The sequence below is a fragment of the Protopterus annectens genome, chromosome 2.part2 (assembly GCF_019279795.1).
Source record: "Protopterus annectens isolate FY-2018-M chromosome 2.part2, PAN1.0, whole genome shotgun sequence".
NCBI classification, from domain to species: domain Eukaryota; kingdom Metazoa; phylum Chordata; order Ceratodontiformes; family Protopteridae; genus Protopterus; species Protopterus annectens.
This window is the reverse complement of record NC_056730.1, coordinates 763,280,033-763,292,807: the sequence shown is the minus strand read 5'-3', so window position 1 is coordinate 763,292,807 and position 12,775 is coordinate 763,280,033.

Here is a 12,775-nt window from a genome sequence, read left to right as displayed (position 1 = left end):
AGTGCAACCATCCGCCGGTACCTGTAAAAACTCCATATAAATTATAAACACATAGTATAATACTTTAAAACATGTTGTTAAAAAATATATATATATGTTATATATATATACACACATTACATATAAATTCCCATTATGTAAACTTGCCAAACATAAACCTGTTGTTAAATACAACCATAAATATACCAGTAGTTAAATATATTTCTGCAAGTAAAATTACACGTGTAATACCTATATAATTGTGTAATAATTTATGAATTTATATATTTATTTTAAAATTTATTTTTTGAATTTATGTTGTATTTATCAACTTTATGTGTATGGAAATATATAACAACGTGTAAAAAAATATATATATAAAAATATAAAGATATACAAATATGAATAGTAATGTAATAAATAACAATGAATAATAAATACAAAATAAATACCTAATGTTCATGAATAATGTTAATAATAAAATTCCAATATTAAAAATTGTGTGTTGTGTGTGGTATACAATGTTAATGTTCTTTAACTTGTGTATATATAACGTATGGTGATGGTTATTAACCCATTCCATATATGCATATATTTTATGGATGAAAAGCATTAAGGGGTTTTAGTGGTTGTGCATATATGGAATGGGTTAATAACCATCACACACACACAACATTGTACACACACACACACATATACACACACACACACACACACACACACACACACACACACACACACACACACACACACACACACACACACACACACACACACACAGTTGCTGGCATTGGAATTAGAGCTCCTGCCTATCTAGGTATTTCTAAGGTGGATAACATCAACAGTACTACTGCCAAATTGGAGCGAGGGGAAGTGCACCACACACACACACACACACACACACACACACACACACACACACACACACACACACACACACCCCTGCCAGTACTGGGATCAGATCTCATCCCTATCTAGTTATGTCTACTATAGTGTTAGGGTTACCACACATCCTACATAGCTTACTGAGCTTTCACATGGCCAAAGCTGCTGATAACTGCCCAACTGTGGTAAAGTATGACAGGTGGCAGACAGTCTGCCTTCTGTTCTACCCATACATCATGCTACTTCTTTCTGTGTTGCACTTCAACTAGCATTATGGCTTGGTACTTCACCAGGTTATTGTATCAAGAAGTGTGGCACACCTGTGAGCCATCAGTAGTACTCGTTCATCACAGATGCAGCCCCAGTACTTACTAGTTATGTCCACCCCTCCTGGCATGTTTGAAGGGCAGTTTTCTGTGCTTTCACCCATTGACCTGGTGCACTTATCCATTCTGAAGCACTGTTGCAACTGTCTCATGTACACAGACAACCCTCTCCTCTAAACTCCATACACTCAGACCTGTGAGGGTTACCCAAATATCACCAAATGTGGACATATGCACTCTCCAGCAAAGACTGGACTAGCAGATCAAGAGGATAAGATCAACACCTGCATCACACCATGTAGAACACATAGCTCACCATGACACATTCTTGGACAGCCATGACATACAGTGAAAAGTCACACACCCATCTTCCCAGGGTCTGTATTAGAACACCAAACATTTGAAATGCCGGGTGTTCTAATATCGATCTGTTTTCAGTGAACGCTGAAAATATCAAAGTAACAGGAAACTGAATTCTTTCCTAGGGAAAGAATTCAGTTGTCCATTTCTGTTGCTTCAATATTTTCAGTGCTCTAGTGGCAAGTTATGGGTCGGGTTCAGGTAAGTGTGATTGTGTTGACTTGTGGGTTAGGGTGAGTTAGGTGAGTTAGGGTTAGGGCATGGGTCAGGTAAGTGTGCGATTGTGTGGACATGAGGGTTAGGGTGGGTTAGGTGAGTTAGGGTTAGGATGCGAGTGAGGTAACTGTGCGATAGTGACGGACCTTAGGGTTAGGGTTTGGGTTAAGGTAAGTGGATAGTTAGTGGTGTTTGTATAGTTTAGTGTAGGGTTAGGTGTTAGAGTTTAGGTGTATGTGTCTGGATTGCTGCTTGTTTGGTGTGCTTGTGTTGTGTGTATGTGTTTTGGAACAGCAGATTATTTCCCTAGGAAAAAATTTGCTGTTCCGAATGTTCGATGTTTTTTGTTTTCAATTGCAAGGGTACTATATTAGAACACCTGACATTTTGCATGTTCGGTATTCTAATATAGACCCTCTTCCCAGAGGCACTCAATGGACATTTACCCAAACAGCACAAGCCAGCAAGACAGACACCCGCTAAGACACCATGACATGGCACATGCCAAGGGACACATATTTAACCTACAGTGTGCCCATCAACCTAAGCTCCTAAGGCTAACCACCTTGCACAATACAGTGATCATGGATAAAGCAATACTGAGGCACACACATATCCCCTCACTAAGTTGAATATGAAGCAGTTAACACCAAATATCTATCACATGCCAGCATCCAACACATGACACAGCCAGTCATGGCACTCCACAACAACTACGAGTATCACACTGTATCCATGTGGGTATGAATGATTTGGGACACACCTCCCTGGATTACATCACAAGAGACATGGTTGAACTCCCTGATTATGTGGTCCAAGCAGGTGTGACAGTAGCCCTGAGCAGTGTACCGCCATCACCCAGAATGATGCTGTGGTACTATCAACAGATGACTGACTGCAACATTGGCTTACGTGTTTTGTGTCATTCTCAGGGGATCCAATACCTCTCTGCTTGGGATGACATGATTGACAGAGCCCAATGACTTGCCACAGATGTCCTACATCTGTCAACACTGGGTTTCAAGGCACTGGCTTAGTGTCTTGCCACCCATATGATGCCTTATTAGGCTGTGTTCCTAATGTTATTAAAATCATAACAGCTAGAAAATGTATGCAATCTGAGGGTCATGCTGGTCAACAGTAGACATCTAACTGTCAGGATGCAGACACTCAAAGCACTCGTTGGAGTGGATGACACATGTCTGCTGTAATGGAGAGGTGGTTCATAGCAGCAGACAGCAGACCTGTAGTATCAGGCTATGACACATTCCACAGCTGTCAGCCCTCAAACATGGACTACACCACACCTCCACAGGTGGTGTTGTCACCATAGTCATTATGGCTAGGAACATCTCCAGACTAGTATCTCAGCATAATGCATTGGAGATACTTCCGGTACAACTGCCTTGGGGTAATAGTGCAATCCAGACTATAGCCTGCTATGGGTCCACATCTATGTTCCTGGACTGTCAATGCACATTATTCAACACCCTGCCATCTATGATGGTCCAACGCAACACTGACATAGTACAAGTCTTCAACTACCCCTCCATCACCTGGGGAAAACAACCAAACACCAGTACAGTGGCCCAACACTTCTGAGATTCATCATTTCCAATGTCCTAGACCAGCTCATACTGACTCCCAGTAGAGAATGCAACAACCTTGACCTGTGTTGACTACTTAAATATGGGACTGTTGCTCATCCACAGATGTTGATCCCTGCATAGTGTGATCCACACAGGCTATAATCAACATGGAACTCAACATGTCAGCCACAACCCCCACAAAGGTAACCACCTTTTAAAACCTCTCCAAAGCTGACTTTACAGCCATGAAAACAGGGGTGAATGTCTTCACTGCACCCGTGACAATGGGAAATAGCTGCATGACTGTGGAATCATGCACATATGCACTGTACAAACAGGTACATGAATGCATGGTACTAGCCAGAGCCAAAAAAACCCAGACACTGTCCTCCAAACACTTTGGAGACAGTGTGCTGGTCCCCTGCCATTACTAAAGTGTACATCAGAATGAGGAGACTGTTGCAGGTGGTGTCCCATGACTGTTGAACTCCCTTAATAGCCTCAAACACAACTTTGGATCCCTCTTGGAATCCCCTACAGGCATCTGTGATGGCACACATGCAGCAGACACTGATGACTATCACAACAGCCTTTGATAGTTACATCAACAACCTCCACAGCATTAAACACATGTTGTGAGTTACTGCACAATGCTAATACCTATCCTGAGACAACATATATTGGCCACAGTCTTGGCAACACATTCAGTGCCAGCTTTACCCCTCTCTCCCCACACAATTGAAGTGCTAAGTGAATGTGTTCCCACATGCTGTATCCCGTTTCTGTTCTAGGCATTTGTGTGTTACCAGGATGTGGCCCTGCAGCAAGACTGTGGGGTATGGCAGTGTTGTAACATCCAACATGTCATAGGCAGGGTACAGTATGTGCACGGAATCCCCTGGTCTTTAACACAGTGATTGCATATGCCTCACAGATTAAAGGACTGAGGGTTGTACATAGGTATATGTTGATTTAAAACATCTGTTGTAGAATGGAGAATGGTACATTTTGTGGTTTGGACACACCTCCGTTTGCTAGCCACAGCCACAGGGGATATTCATCAACCAAACACACTGAAATTTCTATTCACACACACACACACACACAGACACACACACACACACACACACACCCCCACACACACACACACACACACACACACACACACACACACACACACACACACACACACACACACACACACACATTTGCCAGTACTGAGATCCATAGGTCCATTGCTTCATAGGTGTGTAGTAGGTGAATGGGCCTAAAGGCTCTATAAGGCTAGGCCAAGTGAAAACCCTGGCATCAGGCCACATGAAAATAGTCCCCAGTGTGGCTCAGGCATATAGTCACTGGAGTGGTCCCCAGGGGTGGGTATTGTATTCCCCATCCACTCATCCAGATTTCTTTTGTGAGTGGCCAGTGATGTGCACTGCTTCACATGTATGTGATTTATATTATATAACATGGGCAGTGTCTGGGTTGTGCACATGTCCCACATGCATGTTCTTTTAAGTGTGGAAGTGTGCTTGAGGTCTCTGGGGCATGTTGTGTGGACAGATTGGTATCTTCAGAAGTAGCATTTCTGACCTCATTTGGTGTGAGACCTGGCTATGTAACTGAGGTAGTGATTACACCTACGTCAACAGTATGATATTGGGATTCATTGGAGTTATTGATGTCTGGCCATACAGGGCATGTGTATAAGGCATGGTATTCCCTTTGTGGGGTACATTGGCAGACTCTACAGTTGTTGCAGGTGTCCAGTGGGGAACATGGTAAAAGGGCCTCTGAGGGGATGGAACAGGGTGCCATGTCCTTTACTTGCTGGATAACACACACTCGGTCAGGAGCTGTAATACTTCAAAGTACTTTCTGATGTCAGTGACACTGTTGTGGTCAACAGGCAGCTACCTGTCAACCTGTGTTCTCATTCTGTTAAAACAATATCACTGTTCAGTGGACTACCACCGATGTATTACTTCATGTGAGCCATGGTGTTCCCAAAGGTAGTGATGGCATATCTCTTAGTATTGAGAAAATGCCCTGGGTTCTGACAATAGTCATAGGTGTCAAGTGGCCTTTGGGCATGATTTCAACATCACATGGATTGGGAATGCTACCAGCCACCTTATTGTTGTATGCAAAACACATCAGAGGAGGGTGCCTTTGTGTTCTCTGTGACACACCAGGGTGGGATTCATCACATTGATGACATGGTCTTGTACCCTGTGTGACTGTGGGTATGTCTGGTCATCAGTTTGACATGGAGTCCCTGCAACAAGTGGGTGCGCAGTAAACCTATATGAGTAACTTGCAGAAAGAACTACTGAGTGGTTGTTGCATAACCAAGGAGAGTGGTATTTGAGGCTGATCCATTGCCTATATTAAGAATCTCATCCATACTGCCCATAGTGGTGGCCGTGGAATACATACATTGGTCGCTGTCATGTTTGACCACACCAGGTCACATGGTGTTTTAGGACTGTCTACCAATCAATGGATCCTGTTGGGACATTGCTTCAGTAATGTGGATGTTGGGATTATACACACACACACAACACACACACACACACACACACACACACACACACACACACACACACACACACACACACAAGTACTGAGTTTTGAACCCCTACTTAGCTATGTATTGTTACTACAGTGTTATGCATTTATTGCACATGCCACAGAGCTCATACAATGGATGTTGTCCCAAGGTACTTCTAAGGTGAGAAACATCACCAGCCCTCATTAATACTTGCATTGGGTGATGTAGTGGATGAGAGAGTTCACAAAATATTCTGCCCTACACACATTTGCCAGGAGTGAGGTTCAAACCTCTAACTATGTTTTCAGACTATTATGGTTACACAATTACCACATGCACCACTGACTTTACATGGTTTATGGTTGCCAACAGGTACTTCTAATGTGAATTATATATTCAGGACTGCTAAAGTCAGGCACTGAGAAGTGTACTGGGTGTAAATGGGGCCACAATCTTTAAGGTACGGACACACATATGTAGATATATGTACACACACACAAACACTTGCCAGGAATGAGATTCAAAACCCTACCTATTTAGTTATTGCTATTATATTGTTTGGCATTTATCACATGTGCCACAGAGCTTATAGGTAGAGCAGTGTCCAAACATACTTCTAAGGTTAATGACATCAGCAGCAGTGCTAAAGGAGGGGTAAGAGAAGTGAAGAAAATGTGAATGGCCACAACATCAGGTTTCTACAAAGATACACATACTCTCTCACACAAACACACACATGTTCACAGTTGCCAGGACTGGGATTACAACTCCTACCTAACTAGTTTGCACCACAGAGCTTATATGTTGAAGAGCTGTCCAAAGGTATTTTTGAAGGTGACTGACATCAGCAAAAGTGCTAAAGGAGGAAAGGGAAGTGTAATAAGTGTGAATGGCCACAAAATCAAGTCTTTACAACGATACACACACTCTCTCACACAAACATTCATAGTTGCTAGGACAGGGATTAGAACTCCTACCTAACTAGTTTGCTACACTATAGTATTATGCAGTTATCACAAGCACCATGGAGCTTAAATGTTGGAGAGTTGTCCAAAGGTATCTTTGATGGTGAGTGACATCAGCAGCAGTGCTAAAGGAGGGGTAAGCAAAGTTTAGTGAGTATGAATGGCCTCAACCACATTCATCTAGAAATACACACACAGACACACACTCACACACAACTTTACATTTGACAGGACTGGGATTATAACTGCTACATGAATATTTATTTGTACTGTAGTGTTACACAGTTATCACAAGCACCACTAAGACTATAGGGCTGAGGGCTAAACCAAAGGAATTTCTACAGTGAATGACATTAGCACATCATGTGATGTAGGCCAATGGGATCTGTACAGAGTGGGAAAGGCCTCATAATGGGATTCTCTCTGTTGCTGTCTGTCTCTCTCTTCCCAATGTCTCTATGTGTGTATGTTTGACATATCATATTATGTTGGCCTTAGATATGTGTGAGTATTCCTATCCAATGTATGTGCGTGTGAAGTAACAATGATGTACAATTTGAGTGTGTACACAGACATCTGTGAATAACTGATATCTGTATTCCACTGTGTTGTCAGACATGGACTTCATTTTTCTAAGTGTAGGAGCATGCCCAGTATGACCTTCTATATTGAGTGTGTGCATCCATTCCAGGGAGAGTTGGACTCCAGTTCAGGGTTTTGTGCGCTACAGTTACACCTAGCAAACTGTTTCTGCAGGATATCTGTAGATAGCTTTCCAATATGGAGGCACAATGGGCGTAACATACAGGGGATACTGTAACTTGTCTGTGCTGCTTGTGTAACATGGTTGGTTGTAGCACAGATTTTCTAACATATGTACTGTTTTACACTGTGATGTACCATGTCATCAACTACTGACAGTTATCATTCTTTACAGTTATTTACCAGGGAAAAATAAGATGAATGAAGCTGAGACGAATATTCTGAGGAATATATACTACACATTCTGGCACACTCCTGCCATTGTGAAGCGGTAGCTTCAGACAATAAACTGCTGGTTCTGTGTAAATGGTCCAGCACCTTGTTAGTATGCTGGCTGGGGATCCCCTCCTTGTGCTTTTCTCAACTTCATGGAATGACCATATCCTGCTGGGGCCATACCTCTCAGCTGTACAGATAAACCCAGGTTATCCAGAGGCAGGCCTCATATATCTGGTCAGTTTACCTTCGCATTGTGGTTTACAAGCAGTTTTGTGGCTATTCATTCATGGGTTTGCAGTAGGGGGTAGTATGGGTAGACATTAGAGTTTCAGACTTCACACACTCCATGACATCCATGTTTCTACACCTCCCTCTGTTATTCTCTCCACTTCATAGTATTATGCAAGCAATATCTCAGAGGTATCCCTATAGTTGGGCTTTTTTCCCAGTAGTATTCATGACCTGGTCCACAGTCCTTGCAGTAGGACATGGGGAGGCATGCTACTGGCATTTCTCAACATGGTCTTACATTTGTTTTCTGTTTACTGTGTTAAGCTGTTAGTTAGGACCCCCTGACATTCTGTACATTGACACTATGTGTGAGGCATGGGCCTTTGCCAGAGGACTGTAAGCCATTTGAGAGTGCTGCAAGCCATCTGTAGCAGGCCAGTGCATTCTGTCAGTCATACGGTCCCAGCCCATAAGCCAGTGGATTACCCTGAGGTGACAGTGGTGAGTGGTTGAGGTTTTCCAGTCAATCCTTCCTGTTTATACTGATCCACGGGTCTGGATGTGGTCAGGTTGCTGCTTACAGCTAGAGGCACACCTGCATGGGACACATATTCAGCATGCAGCGTCATGTATGTATTCCCATACAGAGATGGGTCCATGCTGTACTCATTCCCTACAGCAAGGATATGACCTGTGATAAACCTGTGGCTGATGGTGGTGTGAGCTGAGTGCATGTGTAATATGGAAGCTACTTGCACCTGACTCACAAATATACCTGGGACATTCCCCTTATGATGGCTTGTGTGTGGACATGGTCAGCCTGTCATCATTTTCTAAATGTGCCTTTTGTGGTCTGCCAGTGATTGACCAGACTACCAGTATTCCATACTAGAGGGACAACTAATGTGATGCTAACCTCTATGTATAATTACAAACTTGTGTTCAGTTGACAGTTATTTTATATGCACTCTGTGTAGGTTACTTCCACCTGTGCATTGTTTCTGTGTATGGGCCCCCATTCATGGTGTGTCCAGCTTTCCGATGGTGACAGATATTGACATCTGGACAGTGAGTATGCACAACTGCTGTCATGGGTGTAGCTGAGAAGCAGTGTGGTTGGCACTGCAGTTGTTGGAACATAGCCCTGTCACCCAATGTACTGTACCTAGGCCACTGAGACACAACCATCCAGGCACACATGCTGACCACTTCCAGGCAATATTAAACACACAACAAACTTACCACACTGACTGCTGCATATTGTACACATGCAAAAGTGTAGAGTGGGACAGCTCTGGCAATCTGTGCTCCAATGATATTACTCCTCAAAGTTACATGTTATTGCATTTCTACATGGGATTATTGGGGGGGGGGGATGCACACCTGAAGACTTTAAACATTTGCAATGACTGTACAGGTATTTCGGTTACTCTCTTGGCTTCCATTTCATATTGTATTGTGACCTATCATGCAGAAAGGAGGCATATCAGTAGAGTACACATGTTAGATCTTAATGGCATAAATTTCAGTTTCAGACTTTTTACCCTTCATAACTAAAATGCAACTGCCAGACCTGTTGTATTATGTCTGTGTAGGTCTGGTGAGGAGCTGTTCACCATTGCTATCATTTGGAGGCCTTAGCCCGGCCTTTCATTTATAGTCATCTACACCTGTCCTGCTGGGTGAGGTTGGTGGTAGGTATGTGACCCTCACTGACATCCATATGTGTGACCTATTGACACCCAGTTATTTGGGCCATCACATGTACTGCGGTGGGGGTTGTAACCTTGTGTAGTGCTGCCTAGTATGTTGACACCAGTATTTGTTATGAATTTCCTGCTGTCCCATATAGGTGTCAGCTGTCTGCTGCTATCCCATTCACCCACCCAATTCCCTTTCATGCTTGCATCCATATCATACATACAAGTATGAGAACATACTATACCATTCAGTACGTGATAGGAAAGGTAACTTACCGTGTTGCTGAGCCAGTACTGAGGATGGTTCTGGAGGGATGACTATGTCAGATGCATGTAGTACACTCCCTATATATGGTAATGCATAGATAGTGTCATGTTTGGCATACCTTTTACTGTATGTGAGAGTTGAAGAGAGGTATCAGTCCCTGGGTCCCTACAGTGTCAGTGTGTGTGCTATGCATTGCATCTTTGCTAAGGCATGGGCATACTGGGCATGCCTCCTTCTGCCTACAGGGGCAGGTTCAGGATGTTCCTCCACTGAGTCCCTTTGTGCCTGTGATGGCCTTGGAAATGGTGGGGGTGGGGCTGTGTGGCCCTGCCCCATGCTGTTCCTGTTGTAGCTATTTCCACAGGATCATAATGTGTAGCATGGCACATACTATGAACATTTGTGTACATGTAGCTGGAGAGTACTGCAAGGCTCCACCATATATGTCAAGGCAGCAGAACCGTGACTTGAGCATCCCAAATACATGCTCTACAATGATCCTGGTTTGTGCATTTGCCTCATTATGGTGTTCTTGTTTGGGTGTGTGTGCATTTCTGATGGGCATCATCATCCACAGCTCCAGTGCATAGCCAGCATCCCCTACTAGATGGCCATGTGGGATGTCCCCTCTGGCAAATGCCTGATACAGCTGTGAGCAATGCCAGATGTGGGAGTCGTGATAGCTTCCAGGGCTACCAGCACACACATTCATGATAATGTCCTGGGCATTGCACATGACATGGCAGTTTATGGAGGGGAAGCCCTTCTGGTTTATGTAGACCCTACCCCGCTCACCGGGTGGTGCTTTGATGTGAATGTGCATGCAGTCTATAGCACTAACTTCTTCTTATTATTATTATTATTTCGGCTTTTCCCGGTTAGAGGTCTCTGCAATGGATCACCTGTCCACTCATGATTGGCAGTGGAGTTTTATGGTTTCAAGTTGCCAACCCGGCACCCAACTTTCCACAGAAGGCACACACATGCATGCACTCATGCCTAGGGCCAATTTAGCATGTCCAATCCACCTACAGCATGTATTTGGGATTTGGGAGGAAACCTGAGCACCCTGAGGAAACCCACATGACCACAGGGAGGACATGCAGACTCCACACAGAAGGCACCCCAGCCGAGGATCGAACCCAAGAACCTCTTGCTGTGAGGTGGCAATACTAATCACTACACCACTGCGGCCCCCAGCGTATATCACCAACTACATCAGGGTATTCGACTATACAGTGGAAGAGACACATATTTCTGTTCAACACCTCATGGGTGGTGGGGAAATATATGTGCTCGTTGGCATGTGGTGTCATGGCATCCAGAAACTGGTGGAGTACCCTGGATGCTGATGCCTGTGAGACCCCCATGATATCCCCAGTTGGTCTTTGGAAGGTACCTGTGGCTAGTATTCTTAAGCCTACACATAACTTGGTATCCACTCGGATGGGTTCCCCTTTATTAGTTCTGTGTGTGAGGCATGGCTGGCACAGCTCAACAATTTGCTGTAGAATGTCCCTGTCCTCCCTATAGTGCTCCACTATCTCCAGCTCATGTAAGCCCTGGTAGGTTACCCTGGATCTGTACACTCTTCTCCGCCTCCTCACTGTGGGTCGGTTGTCAGTATTCTCCTCCTCACCACCCTCAGTCTTTAGCACATATTGATGGAGTAAAGCAGCAGCAGCCTCTAACATTTTTAATTAGTTTGGCCAGTTAAAAATCCCCCATCTGTGTACACTGGTGGTGTAGAGTTTGTGGGAAAAACTAGTTTATAGGGTGTTTGCATAGTTTATAGTAGTGTGCTGGGCTGCTGCATGTGTAATTGGCTAATTCTGATACATTCTACATGTCAGCTATGCTAGTTCTCCTTGATTGCCTTCCTATTGCTCTTTCCCCCAAAAATTATAAATTATGTTTGCATAGTTTATAGCAGTGTGCTGGGATGTTGCATGTGTAATTGGCTGATTTTGATACATTCCACCTGCCAGTTATGGTAGTTCTCCTCGATTGCCTTCCTACTGCTCTTTCACCTTCCCAGTTCCTTCCTATTTGAGCCCCGAAGAGCATCGCATATACCCAGTGCTGAAAGGTAAGCAGTGCTGCCATTTCCTCTTTTTTTTTGTTTAAAACCCGTTTAGGCTATATGCACACTGCTCAGACACATTTGACACACACCCTTCCTTAGTTTTGCTTAGCTAAGGGCAAATACAGGCCACAGAGCTCCACTGAACTTACAGGAGACATGACACACCCCTTATGAAGTAATTCAGCTCTTCCACTTCCACTGTTGTATTGCTGTACCTACACGGTTATGTACAAGGTGGCACTTTGAAGAAATATGTGATTTAGTATAAGTCCCCTCATTTGCATACCCCAGTGCGTAGGTCGTTAGTTACAGCACTAACACAGACCCTTTCCCCTTGACAATCAGTGCTCCCTGGTATTGTTTACATTCTGCATGCCATTGACTATAATGGCAAAATGCAGACAACTTAAAATTGACTTTTCTCATTTCTTTGTATTTTTGGCATGATCCCGTTTGTGGCCCGCTGCCCTATGCTTAAACGGCCGAGATCAGCCAAAAAAAAAGTTCAATTTTCATAATAATTAATCATGTTTCAATGCAAATGGCCTTATATTTGGCCATTGGCATGTCTAATGTACATAATACATGCTTTTCCACGAGCTGTCATGCCTCCGTTTTGTCATTTGCAGAAATGT